Consider the following 21572-nt stretch of genomic DNA (forward strand, 5'->3'; position numbering starts at 1 on the left):
GGCGCGGGGGGGAGCAGCCGCCGCCGCCCCGGAGCCCATTGGCCCTCGGAGCCGCCGGGGGACGGACGGGGGCCGCCACCGCCCCGCCGAGCAGAGTGCGGCGCTGCCCCGCCGGCAGCCACAAAGGGTCGGGGTGCAGAGAGGGGCAGCGGCAGTGCCATTTTGTGGGGCGTCTGCCTTGACAAAATGGCTTTCCCCCCTGTCGTTTTGAGAGCTTTTCTTGCTTTTAGAGCCAGGTTTTGCATCCCTTTGAACTACACAGGGTCTTCACCGCTGAAATCTAACTTAAGTTGCATCCGAACTTTGTCACCCTTTTTTGCCCGTCTCGTTCCCACAGCCATCTCTCCTGCGTTGTGGGGTATCTCTTTTCCCTGCTTCGAAGGGAAGTCCCAAAGCAGAGTGTGCAGTTGTGGCCCCAAAGCAGGAAGCTTCTGGTGGGGGGAACATTGCTTGTGCTACTACAGCATGCCCCATCCTGGTGCATTGCCTGGACCAGAGCTCAAGCTCAGATCATATGGGAAGGTTGTGCTGCTGACTGTTTTTGTGATACCCTCTGTCTTTGCAAAGGGGTTACCGATCTAATAGTCTGCCCTGGTTCCCAACCTATTGAAACAACTCTGACAAAGGTGGACATGAAGTGCTGTCTTAAGCTGAGCATTCCTGGATCTCCATGAAAGTTCTTCACAAAGATGGGCACCAAGCTCTTGTTCCACTTACAGCAAGCTGATTGCATGACCTGCACTGAAAAGCAAGCCATAATCTGTTTGGGATGAAGACGTTCAATAGGCAGCGTGCATCCCCAGCACATACTTTGTTCCCAGAAAGCCCTTAGTTGGAATGGCAGGTATGCATTCTCAAAGAAACTCCTATTCCTCTCCATGACAAATGTCCACAGATCCATTAACACGAGCTTCCCTGCTGAAAGCTTACTGGAAATTGAAACCTGATCTGGCAATTGAGGTGAGCTGTGGTGAGCCAATTTCCATCTTGTCTAATTTTATTTTTTAATTTACTGTGCTGCATTTTTTTAGCCGCCAGAGACACATTACCCCCCAAAATAATCACACATCCAGTGTCACCGTAGCAAGGGAGAGCTTTAGAAATGGCATGCATCAGCATAATGAGAACCTGCTTTCAGAGATTTTTCCTGCTTTTTTGAGACTGGAGATAGGACGTGTTGTCTTGTAATGACAACTTAAAACAACTCTGGAATTTTTGGTGAAACCAACCTGAGGAAAACACTGCGAGAAGGTATGGTCGTTTCTCACTGGGATGTATTTCTTCTGGACAGGTTGTGTGAGCAAATCCCACTGCTGAGAGCTGCTAATTAAGCATAACTGACGTGGTGAAGGAAAAGGACACGAGGAGCCTTCAAGCCCAGGAGGATTATGGTAAATAAAAATCACTCCAGGAAGTCTGCTTAGAATGGAAGGTAACCAAGAATGAACTGACTATGGTGGAAAAAACAAACATGTGGGTGCAACCAGCAGTCTTCCCTGTGGAGGAAGACCCCCCTCCCCCCGTTGGTGCTAGGTGCTGTACAAACATAACCAAAGGGCACTTCAGGGAGGTTCTAACCTCTGAAGGTCTGGGTACGTGGCACCTACCAGCTCTCCTCAAGCATAAGGAAAGGGTCACTGTTCCAAAGAGATGCGACTTCTAGATCCATTTCCAGCATGCTGCTTTTAGTGACTCAATTTCCAGCCTGCTGCTTTTAGCGACTATTTTTATAATGGCATTCATAATGTGTATATAGTAGATATACTCTGCGTGGTCAACCGTTGGCCTCATTTATGTCTTTTGTCATCCTGCATTGCACCTAAGTCTTCCAGGACAATGTGAGTGTTTACACAAAAATGAAAATGCAATTCAGTCTGAAGACCGAGTGAGAAATAGTGTTAACAAGTGTGTGACTGTGTCTAATGCTTACCACAGCACTGCTTATACAAATAGGGGAACAAATGTAAGAATCTTATTTAAGAAAACGTTACTGGAAGCACACAAAACAAAGTAATAATTTTCAGTGATTCTCAAATTAGTTTCTTGCACAGCCATCATTTATTAGCAGCCAGAAATAATCTAAGGAGTCGTATTTCAACAAAATTTGAAACAGTCTGGTTTCACTTCTAAAGGAATCTCTGACAGTAATTATGACACAAACATGCAGTAGTCATTATATTGCATGCTGTTAGACTTTCTGAGATGTCTCAAGTTATTTTGGGAAATGGATGTGACTCCTTTGTCTGTCCTTCTGTTCGTTCATCCCTTGAGCTAACAGGAATGAAAGAAAGATTCACCTGAAGTCTTTCTTAGGATGAGATCACTCTGAATTTATAACAACCTTTCCATGGTTTTTGCATCCCAATAAGGAGTAAGGATGTTCTAAACCCTCTGCTTTAGCCATGGATATTCTGATTCAATTCTGATTCATGTTCTTGGTCTTTTTTTTTTCTTCCCATGCTGAAATCCTAACTTTTCACTCTTGGTTAGAAAAGGCACATGTCCTTATAAGGTCCTCCTGACTTCTCTTGTTCCGCATATTGCTCTGCAGATAAGCCTCTCCAGTGGGTTGGCTTAATTTCCTCCACTGCACACACTGCTTGGGGGCTGTGAATACTCCTGGGAGGATGGTCTGGCCCTGAAAGCATTCTCCTGCAAGTCCTGATAGCACAGAAAGCACCAAGCCAGGTCACTTGTTATTCTTTTAGCAACCTTAGAAGAATGGCCACATGGGCTTAATTATCTCCTTCTAAAATTATCACTCATAAGAACAGGAATCATAAAGACAACAGGTCAGGATTCCTTTCCTTCACATAGAGAGACCATTAAACGCTTCCTGCAGTTCCCAAATATTTTGCAAGAACTCCTGGTGCGGGCTGAAAATTTCTGAATCATCAGAATTTCAAGTCTGTGGTTTGCGTTAGGTCAGAGCAGAATTCATTTCAAGGCTTGCTGAGGTTCTGCTGCACAGTGCTTCATTCACTCCTGAGTGCAGCCATCCTGAGAGTCTCATCCAGGAATCTGGAACATCGCTCCTTAAATGAAATTCATTCCTTCTGCTTCTTACCAGCAAATTCAGTGGTATGTAACTTTATGCCGGCTCTCGGCACAGGAATGAATTTCATCGTGTATAAATGGTCCCTAACATGGCATTCATTACATCTTGGCACTCTCAATGGAAATTCCCTGCTCTTCTCCCTCCTCCCCAGTCTTTCATAACTAAACGTTCGGTGTCATCGACACAAAAAACACATTTCCTTTCTGTAGCTGTCTGTGGATTATGTTACTCTGCTTGGTCACCTGAACTACTGTAGTTTACCAGTGGTGAGAAGTTCATAGCTGTAGCTCTTGCTTTGCAGTTGGCTCTGCTGAACAGTCAGCTCCAGGCATTTAACCATTCATGAATCTGTCCCTGGAAAATCAGGTGAGGAGCCCGGGGGCAGGATTAGAGATTTTCATTCTCTTCCAGGTACAAGGCTTCTTTTGGAGTTTCAGTTTGTTTTTCTGATTCTGCGAGGAGGATTTATATCACATATGAAGCAATATAAGAATGGTAGCTGAGAGTCTGATGTGCTTCCCAATGCCAGAACTTCTAGGAAAATGAGAACTTCTGTGAGGCCTGTGACCATGTGAACTGACAGGTGAGCAGCACCTCATCCAGACAGACCCTTATCCACAGAACAAGCTTATGGAAGAATACCAGCTTTAGAAGAGCTGAAAACTTATCATAGAACCACAGAATCATCAAGGTTGGGAAAGATGTCTAAGATCATGTAGCCCAACTGTCAACCCATACCCACCATACCCACTAAATCTTGACCCTTAGTATCACATGTCCATGTTTCTTGAACACCTCAGTTATGGTGACTCTACCACTTCCCTGGACATCCTGTGCCAATGCATTAACACTCTTTCTGAAAAGGCTCTCCTGAACCTATTCTTCTCTATAGAATCATTTGAGTTGGAAGGCACCCTTAAGGGCCATCTAGTCCAACTCCCCTGCAGTGAACAGGGACACCTACAGGTCCATCAAGTGCTCAGAGCCCCATTCAACGTGACCTCAAATGTCTCTCCAGGGGGGAGGCATCTACCACCTCTCTGGGCAACCTGTGTCAGTGCTCTTACAATAAAAAACTTCTTCCTTGTATCCAGTCTAATTCTCTCCTCCTTTTGTCTGAAACCATTTCCCCTTGTCCTGTCACATCAGACCCTGCTAAAGAGTCTGTTCCCCTTCCTTCCTGTAGCCCACATTTAGACACTGAAAGGCCACTCTCAGGTCTCCATGGACCCTTCTCTTCTCCATGACAAACAGCCCCAGCTCTCTGCCTGTCCTTGTAGGGAAGGCGTATCACCCCTTGGATCATCTTTATGGCCCTCCTTCAGACACTATCCAACAGGTCCATGTCTCTCCTGAGGACTCCACATCTAGACACAGTACTCCAGGTGAGATTCTTGATAACACTTTCAGATGCTTAGAAGACATTTTCAAAGATACTCAAATCCTATTCAAGTTGCCTAAATCTTTGAAAATCCCAGTGTCATGCCCTGCTGAGGATTTTCTGTAGCACTTCTGGGGAACTTCTCAGAGCATCTCAGGAAATAGAATTGCACTTTCAAGATGAGCCATGAGTACTGCTGAATGTGGCTTGAAACAGCAAGTATGGTGTCGCCAGCCCTTGAAAGACGTGTTATTTTAGGCAGCATTGGAACTGTCTTGTTTTAATGAGGGATGTTTCATCCCTCCAGCTGATGTCTACTCCACTTAAAGGAAATCCCCCTCTAACTGGCTGCTCGTGTCACTTATTTTCCTGCTTTTAGAGGGTAAGAAGCCCCCAAAGACTGCTGTAGAGGATGTAGCAACATTCCTCCTCTCTTCCTTGTCACACTCCTCACATGGAAGGAAATGGGATCTTGCAGCTTGTCCCCGAAGCAAAGATGCGAGAACTTGAAAAGGCTCAGAAGTGGGGCTATTGGGACAAAATGGACCAGAGAGAGGATTGCTGAGAGGCCGTGATCTTGTGCAAACCATAGCATGGGTGAAGGAGGGAAAGAAGTTATAACAGCTGGAAAAGCATAGTTTCTTATGGCTGTTTTTTCTTTGTAATTTTTGTGTTTTGGCCAAAATCCTACTTGGTGCTGGCAGTGGGGTAAGGTTCCTAATTATGGTGGCTGCCTTTATTTTGTCATTACAGAATTCTAACAACAATTTCACTTTTGAGTAACAGAGGACTTTCTCTTTTAATGGAAGGACAATGTTATTGAAATAACTTCTGTCTCCCTTAAAGCCCAGCAGAAAAATTGAAACCCTTCCTTTTTCCACAGCAGTCTTAAAAGACCTAAAAAAAAGTTAAGTAATGGTGATATCACTACCAACAGCATGAGGTGAACTTAGCCACAAACCCTGGGGTTTGAGTGCAGTTGCCTTTATTCTTTCCCAACAAACATGGCAAATCACATCAACGGTTGTTTGGTTTTAGGCAAGACAGAAAGAAATGCTAGTGCTGGCTTGAGCTTGGCCTGCTGCAAGGAAGTTGAATACACTGAGCAAGCAAACAGCTATTTATTATGATGATTATGGGGGACTGCGTAACGGGTTGAATTTGAGAGTCACAAAGGGCTGGGCTGAGCCAGCAGCATCCAGAAGGAAAATATTTTGGCTCCAAGCTGCACTTTGTCCCCTGTTTCCTTCTTACCCCTTCCACCCAGCCATACATGGAGCCAAGGAGCATGGATAGCTCTCTGCTGCCAATTCTGAAGGTTTTTTTGTTTTGTTTTCTTTAATTTCTTCTTTTACTGTTGGTAACCTGGCTTTTGGCTGCAGTCTAGGATGAGAAAAGCTCTCACTTTCACTTGTTTTTCAGCCCTAACCAGGAGTTCTTGTTGGCTGCTTTTTCTACTTTCCAGCTTCTGGGGAAGAACTTGGGTCTGCTCCCTGCCTTCATTGTCATTTTCTTTTTCCCTGCTCTTCCACCCTCTCCCTTCTGCTATTCCAGGTCTCCTGGAAGCAAGATGCTCCCTGGTTCTGGTTTATTTGTTTTAACTTGGTTGTTTCTTGTGGCCCAGCAATAGTGTCACTTCTCCTGTGGGACTTCCCAACTATTTCTCTTCTGTGGGTGGGAATCCAGCCCAGAGAGAGGCCCAGAATAAGGAAGAAGGGCTGTTTCTGACTTACTCAAACCCTTTTTGGGAGACAAAGCTGCATTATCTTGCTTCTAGCAAGAAATGTTAGTGAAGCAGGACTGGAGTGTCATTTTATGTCAGTCAATTCCACTCACTCACATTGGATTGGTGTGTGGCTACCTTCAGGTCAGTGCAGGGAATTCAGAGCTCACTCAGAACCAAGGAGTTTGAAAAATGTGTGTCATTCAGTAAAATCTGTGTCATAACTACATCCTTTTTCAACATATAATTTCTTTTACAGGTATGGTTCTTAACCTGGGAGGTTTGCTAATGAAAAGTGGTGGTCCTATATTGACATAGGTATTGCTTAGATTATTTTTTTATTTTACAACTGTTGATATGCTTGCACATAAAGTAAGGGAGCAGCCAGAAGGCTGTTCCTGCCCAATTTGTTGTGACTTCTGCCTTGTTAACCTATATATTCTGTTAGAGGCATGCTAACCTAAGCTTAGCCTACCTCGTCTCAGAGGCTTTGCAAAGCAAGTCTCCAACCAAGCTACTTCTCTGGCTTTCGTGAACAGACACAGTGTCTTATGGTACTGAATACAGTTTGTTTCTCCATTTTCTCTGCTTGAATGCTGGATCTCATGCATAGGACTTTCTGTACTGACTCACACAATTTCTGAACTGTCATCAATCCTCTGAATAACTCCTTACTTTCAAATGTTGATTATAGTGAGCTGGACATTTTTATTTTATTTTTTTATTTTTGCTGGTATTCAAAGCTGTTAATGGTCTGCATATGTTTTTTGATTATAGTCCTTGTTCTGGTTTTGGGGATGCTTTGCCTCTTTCACTGCCTTAGAATTCATATTTTTAGCCTGTACTGAACTATGTATCCATGAAGTCATACAGACTTGGAGCTGATGCTTTCCAACAGTAATCACTTACTTCTTTTACCTTTCTAATGCTATGTCTGGAATGTAAAGTGTTCCTCATTCTTGAAATGATGAATTATTGCAGTGACAATAAGTAGATAATGGTTTCATGAGCTGTTTTATATAATATTTCTGCCATCTACATTGAGCTCATACTGCCAAGCCACAGGTGTTTCTATATTCAAGCAAAAGTTTTGTTGCTGACAGCATTTAGCCACTGATATGTATACAGCTGGTTTAGCAGATATATTACAAGAGGACTTCTGCTAGGATGTGACAAGTGAAAATGAACTGCTTTGCCCAGAACAAGAAGTGACACCCAATGCTTCAGAAACTCCTCTCACCTCCAAGTGCTCGGATACCACTTCAAAGCTTCAATGTGTTTTCCAGGTTGTCCGTCACAGCTCAGAAAGCCAGCAATTCTGACATATCCCTTGTCTTGCAGAAGTCTCTTCTCAAGGCCAGCATGCACCTCTGACTGGTGTGTTGGGATGGGATGGCCTCATAATTTAATCCACATATTCCTGCCTCCACATCTCCTTGATTGGGTAGGCACTTATGCAGGTAGTAAATGGAAAACTAAATCCCTGACATGATTACATGGAGGTGGTTTAAGTCCAACCTGTTGAACTGAACAATATAATTCATGTTTTTCTTAAAAGGAGCAGTATCTGGGCTTGTTAGCATGTTCATCTAAGGATGTTCCGAATGGGATAAATTTTAACAGAAGCAGAAGGAAAAGGGGGGTTTCAAATGAAAGAAAACCTGAAGTAGCTTGACACAAGTCTAGGGAGGAAAGTTTCCCATTATGCTGTCCAGAATGGCTTCTTTCAACACTAAAAGAGCTGAGCATAATTGTTGAGTGAAGTAGGAAGTTTTGCTAAGATGCATCACATCTTGTGGTCATATGCTAAAAACAAATATCCCAAAGCTCTTGATGATGCATCTGGCATTTGTTCTCACTGAATATGTCCCAAGCCAGCCATATTTATTGAAGGCACATTCTTCCTTAGCCAGATCATGCAGAAATTAAAACAAACATCACCTAAATATGCATCATCTAATTGGAGTATTAATCTGGCTAAATTAGTTTAAACCCACTTGCTGTCTGCAGCTGAACTGAAAGATTTGTAGAAGCAGGTAGAAGCTTCAGAGTCTGGAGATATACAGTACTTCTGCATTTGATTATATTCTCTAAATTTACTCACAATTTGGAGAGAGATCATAACTTACTTTCCAGGAACAGCATTCATATTTTCCATACAGTGCATTAGTTTAAAATGCAGATTATATCCACATTAAATAAAGGGCAAGTTTTTGACAGAATGCCTCTTCAACTAGTTTATAATCAGAAATGTCACATGTAACACTGAAAGTAAAACGTACACAGAGCATTTCTCTTGTGACTGACACTTCCTTTTCACTCTTCTCATGTTGTTTCGTAGGTGTTTAGTGATGTGGAAATGTGAGACTGTAAAGGATGCATATACTTCTGCTGTTCTTGGATAATGTTTTGGACAGTCTCTTCTGGAATGTAGCTTCTAAAAATCACTCTTTTTTCCTCTGGTAAATATAACAGCCTGAGACTTTTCTCATATGGAAAGACCTGAAGGAGAAAACAAGAAGGTAAAGAGGGGGACATAACTTTGATAGGATATTTTTTCAGAAGATGGAGCATCTGTGCACGGCAAAGAAATATTTAAGACAAAGAAATTCTAATCCTGATCCTTTAAAGATTAATTAAAGCATCTTGCTTTACTCATTGCCATAATTCCACCATTTGATTAACCTTAGCTGTCACCTGAATAGAGCTAGGGCTGTGCTTTGTCCCACCAGAGCCCTCTCCCCACACTCTGTGAGCAGCACTTCAGTACGTCCGTATCCTCAGCCTGGCCACTGGGAAAGTGTGTATGAATAAGCTGCACGACAGGGTCATAAATAACATGGAGAGCAGAACAAATCTTGGCAGCAGATCACAGCTGCTGGGGAGACAAGAGCTATGGTAGACACATGAGAAGAAAAGGAAAAGAAGAGTAATATTTAAGAGGAAAGTAGAAATTTTACTGTTAGTCTCTGTTCCATTGAAATCAGACCATTTCTGACCTTGGTTTCTTTGTTAGCAGGCTTGGTCTCCTGATTTCTTAAATGCTTTTCTTTTTGTCTAACCTCTCAGGGAAGGACTGATGCTTTAAAACCATTAGAAAATCTGCTTTCCTTATGGAAAGTCAAATTCGAAACTATAAAAGGCAATCAGTTTTGAAGGAGATCACATCACTCCCAAAAAGACATGTATACGGTACATGCATATCTCTAAATCCACAAAGTGCATTTCTATCCTTAAGTCTGTGTGACCTTTCATGGAATGCAGGCCTAAGTATTTTTTCAATCTCTTGTGTCCATCACAAATTCCAAGCACCATTATTGCACAAAATTCTTTTTTCCTCTTTTAAGTTTCATAACCAAAATCTCTTCAAACTGTGTTTTAAAACTGTAGCAAGACTTTAAGACTTGTCTGGAAAACCTTCAAACAATTACAAATATGCACACAAAAAATATGTGCTTAGATGAGGTAATCCACAAGAGGGTTTTTAAGTGGCCTTTTGAAAACCAACTATTGTATATATAAATGTCAAAATTAATTAAAAATCAACAAAAAACAAGAAGTGAAAGCCACAATGCTGTATTTGTTATGAATATACTGATTAAGCTCTCTCTCATTAGTAAGTGTTTATCACTGTCCTTGAAGGCAGTGAAGCCTTTAGAAAGAAAGGAACAGATTATGGACCCACTGGAGGATGCAGCCCATCCGATGATTTCATATTGATACCAACACCAGGAGAACCATTTTCAAGGACATTGTGGGTCTTCTGTGATACCTGATTAATGATAAAAGTGGTCTTAAAGCCTTTTGGCAGCTATGGAAATCACTCCCATGATTTAAACGTGTTGTCCAAAGTCCCCTCCCTGGAGAGCTACAGTTGCCTGCGTGGGTTTATACCAAGAATCAGTGAGACATCATGAGTTAATATTTGTGTGTTAATGCTAAGAGCTGGTTTTTATGAGTGTTACTAAATGGCTTTTTAGATCCGGTCCTTGAGTACCAAAAATGAGCCTTCCAACACTGCTGCATGTATCCAAGCTGGTGGAGGGAATGGCCTGAACTTAACCATCCACACTATGATCTTAAGTGATTAATTTGCAGTTTTCCGTGAGTGTCACACAGCAGGTTTCAATACTACTGAGCTTTTCCAGGAATCTGCTCATTTATTATTGCTGTGTGCATTACTGCATTTTTTAGGGATGGAAGTATATGCCAGCACATTCATGACACACTTTGGTGCCTCGCTAATGTTGCATGCACTTGATAAAGTTCCCAAATCATAGCATTTGAAACCAGAAAGTATACAGAGATAAAATGAATGTCCCATACTTACTGAGGGTGAACTCAATTCCCTCATCCAAATCATCAGTAAAGATATTGAACAGGACAAGGGCGAATACCGACCTCTGGGGAGCACCATTCACAACTGGTTGCCAGCAGGATGTAACTCCATTCACCACCACTCTATGGGCCTGGCCATCAGCCAGTTCTTCACCCAGCAAAGAGTGTACCTGTCCAAGCCATGAGCTGCCAGCTTCTCCAAGAGAATACTGTGGGAGACAGTGGCAAAGGCTTTGCTGAAGTCTAGGTAGACTGTGTCAACAGTCTTTCCCTATTAAGATGACACCTTCAAATCCTACTGAGCACTCCTGTGTGATACCAGCTGATCTGCCTCTAACTCTCCTCCTATGTGGCCAGCTTTCTCACCAGTGCCAACACCGTCACTATGACTGTCACTAGATACTTCTTAGATAAGCAAATTCTTGTTTGCATATATAATTCCAGCCAGGTATTCTTTATTAAGAAGAATATAAGCTAGGTGCTTAAAGAAAAGATTCATCTCTGGGGTGGTAACGCTTTTTGACATTCAGATGCTAAACATGACTTAAGGCACTGGCTTTTACAAGACACAGCCTTGTTAAAGTGCTGGAAGAGCCAACAAGAGTGATAGTTTCACAAGCATGCAAGTGAAAGCATCCCAAAAGAAAGATTTTTGCAGGAAAAGGGCCCCACTGATGCCCATAACTGCATGGGAATGACTAGAAATCAGTTTTCAAGTCTCTCCTGCTGAGAGGGAATATGAGCGAGGCTGCAAGCAAATACGCAATCCCACAAAGAAGAAGAAGCTTTTCACCTGTCACCATTTGCAAGTTTCCAGAGGCACTGAAAATATAAATACAATAACTCACTGCGGTAGCAATAGCTCTGCAGTGAACTGCAGAGTCACCCTAAACCCCCTTGTTATATTATAAGGGTATGCTGAGCATGACAAATGCTTCTGGTTTGAAATATTCCAAAGAGAGCATTTTTTATCTTTCTCCTCTTCCAAACTCCTACCAACTGTGCTTGCATGTAATAAAATCCAGATGCCTCTCCAAATAAAATTGCTGCTATATTGGATTGCAAAACTTAGAATCAAGGCTGTGACATTTTTAGCAAATGCTCCCTTTTGCTATAGTGGACCCTGAATGGGAAGCAGTGGATTTTATGACAGCAAAATACAGAAAGAAGGTGTTTGTTCTTATCTGCTAACAGATGTATTATTGCTCCATGCTGCTCTGGTGGGCAGTTTCTAACACAGCTTGTATCTTGTATTTGTAGACAGCTAGATCTTGGGAAAACTGCTTCCTGAGAACAAGTCTGATTTCATCTAACAGAGAGTGTGCTTAACTATGTGCAGGTACATGGCATCTGAAAGATACTATAGGCTGTCAAGATGATCTGGGGAATTAAAAGGACAAATATAAGCAATTTGGAAATGCTTCCACAGCAATGCATTTTTGGATATTAGGTCAAGGAGGGCTTTGAAACTTATGATTGTTTGCAACATATTATGGCATAAGACCAAGCTGGAGGAAAAAGTGCATTTGTATGGCTCTATTATGAATGTAGTAACAGCCATTTTTTAATGCTGGTATCACAGCCTATTTTCATTTTGTTTAAAAGAGCAAAGATGCAAACTTTGTCTGGCACCTGTCTGTCTTCAATCGTCTCCACTGTTGCTGCAGTAAAATACTTCAACTCCTTGTGTATTTTGCTTTGTCTGGAATCCCTGTGAATAAATACTCACCTCTTGCAGGAACCTCAGGCTGAGCATCTCCCTTAACCATTTCTCTGAAAGGCACAGATCGTAAATCAGTGTGATATCCACAAAGGTTTCTATTATCCTGATACTAACTTGAAAAACAATATTGAGGGAACTCGAGAAGGAAATCTGTTAATGCAAAGATAATTTCCTGCAAAGTCTATTAAGGAGCCATCAAAACAGCTGTCTGTTTTGGATGTTGTAAGTGGGAATGACATAAGGTACAATAAATGAAAGAAAAGATGGAGGAGGTGTCAGCTCTGCAGATCTTTAAGTCAGCCCACTTAGTCTGCTAATGTGTCAGTATGCAAACACATGCTAGTTTGTTTGTAATAGATTCCTGTATGGAAGATAAAGAGCATTCAGTGTCTCTAGTGTATTTAGGTTCATAAAAAACTTGCATACCAGAGGTGGAGGCTATTCCAGCCCTCCTGAGAAGGAGATGGCTTCAATAACTCTTCTCAGGGCTGCACCTTTTTAACTCAGAGAGCTTTTCTTAAGCCACCACAACTAAAATCTGTGCTGAATTTTGTGTTGATGTTCACAGTGGTCTTGGAGAAACACTAATCTTGATTTTCCTAAGCGAGTTTTTGTCCCTACTTTGGTGCTGCAACATGGTGCATCTCTCTTTTTCCCTTTTCTCTTTTTACTCCCTTTTCCCTTTCCTTCCTTCCTTCCTTCCTTCCTTCCTTCCTTCCTTCCTTCCTTCCTTCCTTCCTTCCTTCCTTCCTTCCTTCCTTCCTTCCTTCCTTCCTTCCTTCCTTCCTTCCTTCCTTCCTTCCTTCCTTCCTTCCTTCCTTCCTCCCTTCTTCCCTCCCTCCCTCCCTCCCTCCCGCTCTCCCTTTCTTCTTCCTTTTCCCTTTCTTCTTTATTTCCTCTTCCTTCTAGATAAAACCCAGATTCTTCAGTCTCTTCAGTTTTCATACCTGATCACATTTTAAAGCTTTCTTACTGCTCCCTTTGAGACTCTTCCCAGTCTTTTGCCAACTTGTTGAAACACTGGAGCACCATAGCAGTGTTGGCATCACAGACATCAAGCAGAGCATGGGAATTGTCCTCTGAGTGTTGCCTACAATATAATAAGCATTTCCCCACTAATATAGCTTAAAATGAGTCTCTGTTTTTTTTTTTTTCAACAGCAGTTGATTGTTTTTAATCTGAAATTTCCATTACCCCTTAGTTCTTTGCTAGAGTTGTTGCTGCCAAACCACACAGGCTCCCTCTATCCTAGGGTAACCACTACTTGTCTCTATCAGATTTCAGATCTAACGTCAAAGTCACTGTAGATTCTGACACCGCCCTTGAAATTCTTGGAAGTTTTTTGTGACTTTTGGCCAGAAAGATTTTCTAAGTAGGTTCATCTTATTCTTGACATCTGTACTCGGGAACCATGTTTTAATTGGAATAATTTGAATATTCAGCCTAAAGTCTGTCCCTGAAAGAGGAACATTCAGGACTGAAGAAATTCTGAACATACTCTTGTTTAAAACAGTCCTTATCCTACCTTATCTATTCCTTCTCTTGAATTTCGAAAGAGATCAGAGCAGTGATTTGTTTACAGTCTTTGTAAAAGAACAAGGGCATTTACGTTGGACATACTGATAGTGCTCAGTGGCAGAAGAAGAGTGGAAACTAGATTATGTGGCAAGTGCTGATTGTTTTCCATACATTCTGATTACTGTGGATGTAACATCCCAATAAATATGCAAAGTTTACGTGCAGAGTAACAGATGGAAGAACATCCAGCAAGAATTCCTTTCTTTCTGGAGTTTTGTACAAAAGCAGCAATTCTGCTTCTAATGCAAGCTGCCCTTTAAGTGCCTTGTGTACATGTGCTTGTGTATATGCGCGTGTTTTGAAAACAAACAGCAGTGAATCATGTTGGAAGAGCTTCACAGGCACATGTTGGCAGCCCCTAGAACCACAGCCTCATGGAAAAATCCATTGCCGGCAGGCAGGTAGAGAAGGCAATTGTTTTCTCACTAGTGTAAACCAGTTTTTTTCATTCACTCTCTGTTCCTAACCTGTTGCGTCTGTTTCTGCATTCCTGTCAGTATACTGAGGGCTGATGTTGTTCTTCCATCAACAGACTTTAAAGCATAGATCCAGAAGCACTGCTGGTTTGGCCGCACTCCGTATTGCAGCCACGGGGAGTGTGGGACTGGTTGGCAGATCCTCCATGGGGTGACAGCTTTCACTTGCAAGAACACTCAGGTTGGCTATTAGGAAAAGTTTCTTCTCAATAAGGGTGGTGAGGTATTGGAACAGGATGTCCTGAGTGGTGGTGGAATCACCATGCCTGGCAGTGTTCAGGAAAAGGGCAGACATTGTATTGACATGGTTAGTGGCTGTGGTGAGGACAGTTGGACTTGGTGATCTTAGTGGTCTTTCCCTGCCTGAAGGATTCTGTGATTCTATGATCTTCTACTAGTGTTCTCCACTGTAGAGACCAGAATTCCAGAACTGGACTCCAGGAACCCTGTGGGGTTCTTTTGTACCAGGATGCCTGTGGGGATACATCATCTGACTCACCCCAGACACCTCTGGCCATGAGATCATGCTTTGTCCAGTCTCTAGAGCCACACTCTAGAGCCTGTAGCATCATTCCCTGCTCCCTTTGAATTGTGTATCCTAAATCTCATTTTTGGAAGACGTACCAGAGGTTATACTGGGCTGTGAGGGACAAAGAGAGCATGTCTCACTCCTACAGTTGGCTGAAGGATTTGCAAAAGCTTAAGGTGACAGACAGTATTTTGAGCTACACAGAGGTGTCATTGGAAGAGTCACAGCAAGGAGAATGATGCAAAATTAAACCCCCAGGTATTTAGTGGATTTCGCATATCGTCCTTTACAGTTATTTTTTTTATTAAGTTTTCTTTACTAAATCCAATGTTTGGAGGAACAGATTATCAGGACCATTATGACATTTTGCTTAATACCCTTTCAGTTTTGTTCTTAATGTGAGCCACAGAAGAATAGGATGTAATCTGTTCCAGGCTACAAACCACTTTGGGCACGTTGGTAGTCACATCTACCTGATAGCAGCATCCTTACAGGGCTGATGGATGATACTGTAGGAACAGAGGTAAACTTGGCCCTTGATGTATCATGAGTCTGATTTCAAAAGCAGTGATTTCTGCATTGAGTTGAGCTGTACAGATGGCACTGAATTCGTGCATTGGCTCTCTTGACCATGTGGACTCCCTCAGGTCCTTTCACACCCAGGACTTTTCCTGGTATCACAAGTCCCTCCATATTACAGCAGCCAACATGTCGCGTGGACAAAGCAGGGCAAAACAAAGCAACTTTGTGAATTGGATGCTGGAGAATGTTTGTGTGGGCCTGAGCTGCTTGCCATAACGCTGGGAGCAACGGGAATAACCTGATCAGCTCTTTCACTGGTGCAGTTTGGTGGGATTTATTTGATTCCATTGGAGCCCCTCTCCTTGACACAGCACGGGAGAAAATCTTTGGGAAGGCCAAAGAATAGCTGTTCATAAGGTGTCTGTTACAGAGCTTTAGCTTTGTGATAGGCAGCTCTGAAACAGGCTCAAAATGAAGGGTGTAGGGCCAAGGCCAAGAGTGCAGCTCTTGCAGCTGTTTCACAGTTGGGAAAGGAGGTGTTCTTCACAATATACTTTGATCAGACATCTCTGCCCTATGAGATTCTGGAGGGCTTTGAATTGTTCACTAGGATAATTAGTCAGTGGAATTACTTATTCAAGGGAAATAATCACTCAGGAGGAGTGAAGCAGCATATCTGCACAACATCCACACACACAGCACTTACAACAAGAAGGAAACGGCAACTTTCCTGGTTGAAACCACAAGTGCAATTATAAGTAGGCGAAATCCCATTTGAAACTGAGCCAGGGCTGTGGGCTATCACTCCTACTCTTGTGGCAAGTGTGATGGGGTTTTTAATGGTGCGATACAGTCAATGGTTTGGAATGATGCCTCCTGCGAGAAGGAATGGGATTCCTTTCCATCGGCACACACTACATCACCAGTGGATTTCATTCTGTGTCACTGTCATTAGGTGACAGCCATCAAAAGCGCTGTGCAATGACTTGGATGCCTTTTAAGAATCTGTTTGTTTCTCTTTTCAGATACTGATGTGAAAGACAGATTGCAGGTCTATTAGCTCAAGCACAGGTCTGTACTAAGCCTCTAACTTCACCCCTCTGCACAACTATATCCCTGATGCCTCGTAATTGCTTTTTGCTATGACTCAGGGGAGAATATCAGATGACAACAAACACCTATCCTCTATTTTTTTTTTTTCAGGGTCTTTGGCTCTCTGTGATTCCACGCTGTATTAAATACAAGTTTTAACATGCAGGATAGGGCTGCTTCCCTCCAAACTTCTGATTGTAAATACCTGCATGGGGTATATCAGCTCCTGTTGCATTTTGTGCATGGTCAGATGCGTGGCCCAGTTACTTGCTAAACCTGCTGTATCCCTGCTCTGGGAAGCAGCCGGCAGGTCAGGAGTGGGCTGATTTGAAAAATAAGGATGGAATGTGCTCTGAGCTGGGGTGGTGGTAATGTTGGTTTGGATTGGAGAGAGAAAAACTTTAACTTCTTAATCATCCCATGCTTGCTTAATTATCCCAAAGTATGTCTTTCATTCCCCTGCCCCCTTTGAGAATGTGACACAGGCTTGTTTTAAATATTAGGATGCAGGAAAGGTGAATTTCTCCTTCATTTCACTGATTTCCAAGTCGTGCACTCTCCCCCCAGAACACAGCTGCTTTGACTGCTGTTTTTTGTTTGCTTTTCTTCCAGCAGTCTTGCCTTTCTTTGGCCTGTTTTTCCATCTCCTCCTCCTCCTCCTCTTCTGAGTCATATGTTGACACAACCCTGGGTTGGCCATAGTTGTTATACTGGAGGATTGTTGCTGTGTATAGGTACAAAGAAGGATTTCTTTCGTGCTAGACATATGAATACCAAAGCTCCCTTCAATCCTTTTTCTTTGAAGTCAGGTATTTAGTGTCGAGGTGTTCAGCTGGTATGAGTTTGCTTGCACAGAGCTGTTCCAATGTGCACACGTTGGTCTTGATGGAGATGATGGCCATGGTGTGAATTCATTTTCCTTGTTTTCGGCTGGGACATCCCTTCTCTGAAGTGATCTTTTTTCACCCCCCAGACTGGACTGGTGCAAATTAGCATCACAGGTTTGAAAGGTTCCTTTTACAGAGGTGTCTGATTGCCCAACACAACAGTATGACGCAGTGCTGTGGCCGCTGATTATTTTTAACCTCTGGATGGTGTTGTGGGAAGAGGACCATTTGTGTATGCTATGCTGGGGCACGTATTGTGCCCTGGAGCAGCCTGAAGTTTGATTTATTTTTTTTCCAAAATGTCCTCACTCTACTCTGTAGCCCTTTATTTTCTTGTTATTCTTGGACTTGATCATTTTGTATGACTTTAATCCCTTTAAGCACAGGAATGCAACTAGATCAGGCCACTCCTGTGTGTGGGGATATCCTCTCCTTACCTCCTTCCTGCTGCCTTATTGATAAGAAGGTATCACTAGCAAGAAACTGCGCTGATGGGTTTACAAAACAGCCCTTAAGACTTCAGAATTACCAACAGTTCTTCAGTGACACAGAGAGATTATACACCAAGAAAATAAGAAACTGGGGAGCTGTTGCACCTGTACCTTTTGCAACAACTCTTTGGTGCTTCTGTGCCTCTTGCCTCCCATGCTGAAGCAGTAAATACTTCAAGGGAAGGGCTTTCTTATGGCTTGTTACAAATTACTCTGCATTAGAATGGTTCTTGTTCACCATTTCAAGTCTTGTGATGCTACGATAAGACCAAAGTGATCACTGCTGCCTCAGATATTAGAGAATGTATGTTTAACAGAATGCTTTTTTGTCTTGTTTTGCTTTGTTTTCCTATTAATGATGCCCTTTGCTTTTAGCAAGTTTTCTGGCCTTCCTGTTCTAGTGCTTTTCTCTGTACTCTCCCTTCCCTTGGTGTCAGTTTGGTGTTGCACTGCTATGCTGGCCTTCACCCTGCTTAAAGACAGCGTGCAACAAATACTGCTTGTAACTCTCTGATAAAGACAGATGAATCTCTATTTAGTCTCTAAAGGAAATAGTGAACCAGTTCTCCAGCTCAAAGCAGGGCTGATTTTGTTTCGATGGGTTTTATGAGCCTCTTTCTTTGTTTCCTGCAAACATCTGTCCGGCCATATTTTTTAAAATACATTCACAGAAAAGAGCAGGTGTCATATATAGAAAGGAAAAAGTGTGGCACTCTGAAAGCATTTACTTGGCTGTTTTGGAACTTTTTTGTGGGTGTTGGAGTGTTTTAATCATTCAGTAAAAACAATGCCATGCAATTTAGCAGGTCAGAAGCTGCTTACACAGCTTGCTATTCTAAGGCTGGAATCCATTCATTTACTCTTGAACACCAACTCTTAAAAACTGGCATTGTGGAGTTGGGTACTTTCATTAACATGATTTCTAAGTGGAGCCTTTGCAGAATAGCACAAGCTCGTTCACAAATAGTCACAAAACCTTTTTCTTTTACCTCCTATGGGTCTTCTTAATCGCATGTTGTAAAATGTTTTACCATCACTTCTTACAAAGACTAATTAAAAAAAAAAAGTTTCTTACAGAGGAAGTGATTCAATAACAGTGGATATCATCCCAAAGAGATGTACCCACACCAATGAAATAGCAATCCTCCAACGGCACGAATGAGGGAGAGCAGAAGTACGAATGAGAGTAATCAGATGAGTCTCTGGGGGGACTAAGTTAGTATGAGATCAGAGCAGTAGGATGAGATGAACACTCTAGAGAGCTCTAAAATCCAGGGAGGGACTCTTAATTGGATTAAATGCCGGATGAATATTTAAGAGCATAAAACCAGTCAATGTGTCTGAAAATAAGAGAGATTTACTCGCATTTCTTGCAGCATGGATCTGGGACTCTCACAAGTTTCTGAAAGCAGGGATTTGAGAACTTGTCTGTTACAAGGCAGGGTCAAGGTAAGGACATATGCTAAACACTTTCAGTTGGTGAAGAATTGCTGGGAGGAAAAAAATAATCAACAGCCAACCCCAGGTAACAATACCTTACTTTCCAACCACGGGAGAGTAAACAGAGAGCTTAATTAGCTGATGCTCAACAGAAGCAAGTAGGGTCTTATTCAAAAAAGAGTAAGGTGAACAGAGGAAAGGCAGGCTATGTCACTCCCCATAGTGAGACATCATTCAGACACAAAGGGCAGTAGCAGCAGAGAGAAATGGAGAGCGTTTTTTTCTGAGACAAATAGGTGGTGAGCCCAGTGGAGCTGAAAAAAGTCCTGTTTTAAAACATGACACAGCAGCCAGACATAGATAGCTACTTGCGAAATGCTACTTCCTTGGAAAGCTGGGGACAAGAACCTCTTTAGCAACAGGAAACCAATAGATAAATCACCATAATATTTATTTTTTAATTCAGTAGTACATGGAAATGTCTGCTTTTATGGCATGTCTGTACTTAATATATTAAATAAGTAGTCGTGCTCTCAGCAGCTGCTTTCTGTGCCTCCCACTTCCTAGAGCAGAACTTGACATTATCTCTCTACATACACAGGCCATAATGTTAAACTGTAATACATTTCATGTTTGACACTCTGTGTGATAAATTCTGCTCACAGTTTTAGCCTTGCTACCTCGCAGGGACAGACACTTAGTGAGAAGTCAGGTCTCTGAGACCAATGAGCATGGTTTACAAATGGTAAGGTCGTTTTAGCTGCGTTGCCTAAAATTTGTTCCCTTACATGACCACACTCCTCTCCCTTCAACTTCTGAACCCAATGACTAATGCCAGCCAACTTCACCAGCAGGGGAGAAATGTCAGAGATAATTATGTTCCTGTAAGCATCTTGGCAATAAGTTGTTGAGTAGGAGAGAGAGATCTAGTGACTGAAAGGGAAGACTGAAGTGTGAGTTCAGGCATGTGTGGGTCTGAATGTGCCTAGGAGAGACATTATGAAAGCTTTGCTAATGGGGAAATGATTGAGAATCCACACATCCAATGTGGCTTAGTAGCAAAGCAGCTTTCACGGCGTGTTGAACGGGTAAAATTAATGGGGGGTGCTCTTGACTCGTGGCCTTTGAATTTGTAAGGGTCTCTGTTCTGCTTTTCTCTACAATCTAGCAGGGCTTTTTTACTGTAAAAGACGACATTGTCTTACAGCTCTGTGTCTCCAGAAGCTGAACTGTTAAGAAAAGTGCCAAATACATTGAGATGAATGGTAAAATTAAAAGTGTTGATGGCACAGTAGAGATCTTTGGAGATTCTCGTATTATATAAGTGTGGAGGCCCAGAGCTGATGTGCCACAGGAACTCCACAAATCTATGAACTGTCAGAAAACAATTTCATGACCATTATGCTGGGTAGGAGCGATAGAATTTGCCTTCATATATACACTTCATTTCCCTCTGCCTTCCCATCAACCAATTTATTCTGCTGACTTCCTAGATTAACTTGGAGGTCTCATTGTGTTTCTTGGAATAACACAAGAGGCTTTGGATACATTCATAACTTGCCCAGACAAGGCTCTGAACAGCCTGACCAAAGCTGTCTGGTGTCAGAAGAGGGGACAGGCTGCACCAGATGACCTCCAGAAGCGCCCTCCTGCACGCTTTGACCTGTAAGTCTGATGCTACCAACTCCTCAACCTAAATCTATTTGCTGATTTAATATGACATTGCTGGCTCATCACCAGCTTCTATAAGTCAGCAAAGTTTAATTTCTGATTTGCCCCACTGCACATCACACCAGATGAGTCAGTGGCTTCAGTTCTCTTGCCATTTGGTTTCCTATGGTTCTTTTGGAAACAACCGTTATTGCAGGTATGTGGATGCATTTTTCTTTCAGGGCCTTTTCATGGGTGTTGCCTTCCTTTGACTGTTCTTACAGCAAGCTCTGCCTTGTGAGTATCATTCTGGTCTGAAGATTAAAGGCAAACAAACCTTCACAGTTTCCATGATCCACAGACCTTGGAGAATCTACAAATACTTAAGACTTCCATTCTCCCTTTCCCATCACCTGACCCTTTCCTTGTAGCAGTAGGATACTTTGGGGGCTCCTGACCCATGCCTGATTACATATATGTAAGAGTGAGGATGCTCCTGGACTGGTGACTTGGAGGAGCTGACTGTCCTGCTGTTTTCTTTCATAAATGAGGGATGTTGGTTCCAGAATTACAACATGGTTTGGCAATATAGTTCCTGTAACTGAGTAGTAATTGAAATCAGATTAAAAATGGGTTGAGATAGTAATAGGAAAGAACTTATTTCTAATCTAGCTCTTCGGGAAG

General features: G+C 42.4%; 2 long non-coding RNA genes across 3 annotated transcripts; both read left to right on the plus strand.

Moving 5' to 3' along the window:
- Window positions 1-70: 70 nt before the first annotated feature.
- LOC112532769 lies at window positions 71-10611 on the plus strand. 2 transcript variants are annotated; one of them, XR_005861334.2, is made up of 4 exons: window positions 71-289; window positions 1292-1432; window positions 6422-6480; window positions 8504-10611. It is a non-coding gene; the product is annotated as an uncharacterized LOC112532769 (long non-coding RNA). The 2 variants fall into 2 exon arrangements; XR_005861333.2 differs by having other exon boundaries at window positions 1292-1391.
- A 5740-nt stretch (window positions 10612-16351) lies between these two features.
- On the plus strand, window positions 16352-20934 carry LOC121111289. The gene is made up of 3 exons (XR_005861336.1): window positions 16352-16399; window positions 19175-19247; window positions 20732-20934. It is a non-coding gene; the product is annotated as an uncharacterized LOC121111289 (long non-coding RNA).
- The last annotated feature ends 638 nt before the right edge of the window (window positions 20935-21572 follow it).

The sequence above is a fragment of the Gallus gallus genome, chromosome 7 (assembly GCF_016699485.2).
Source record: "Gallus gallus isolate bGalGal1 chromosome 7, bGalGal1.mat.broiler.GRCg7b, whole genome shotgun sequence".
NCBI lineage: Eukaryota > Metazoa > Chordata > Aves > Galliformes > Phasianidae > Gallus > Gallus gallus.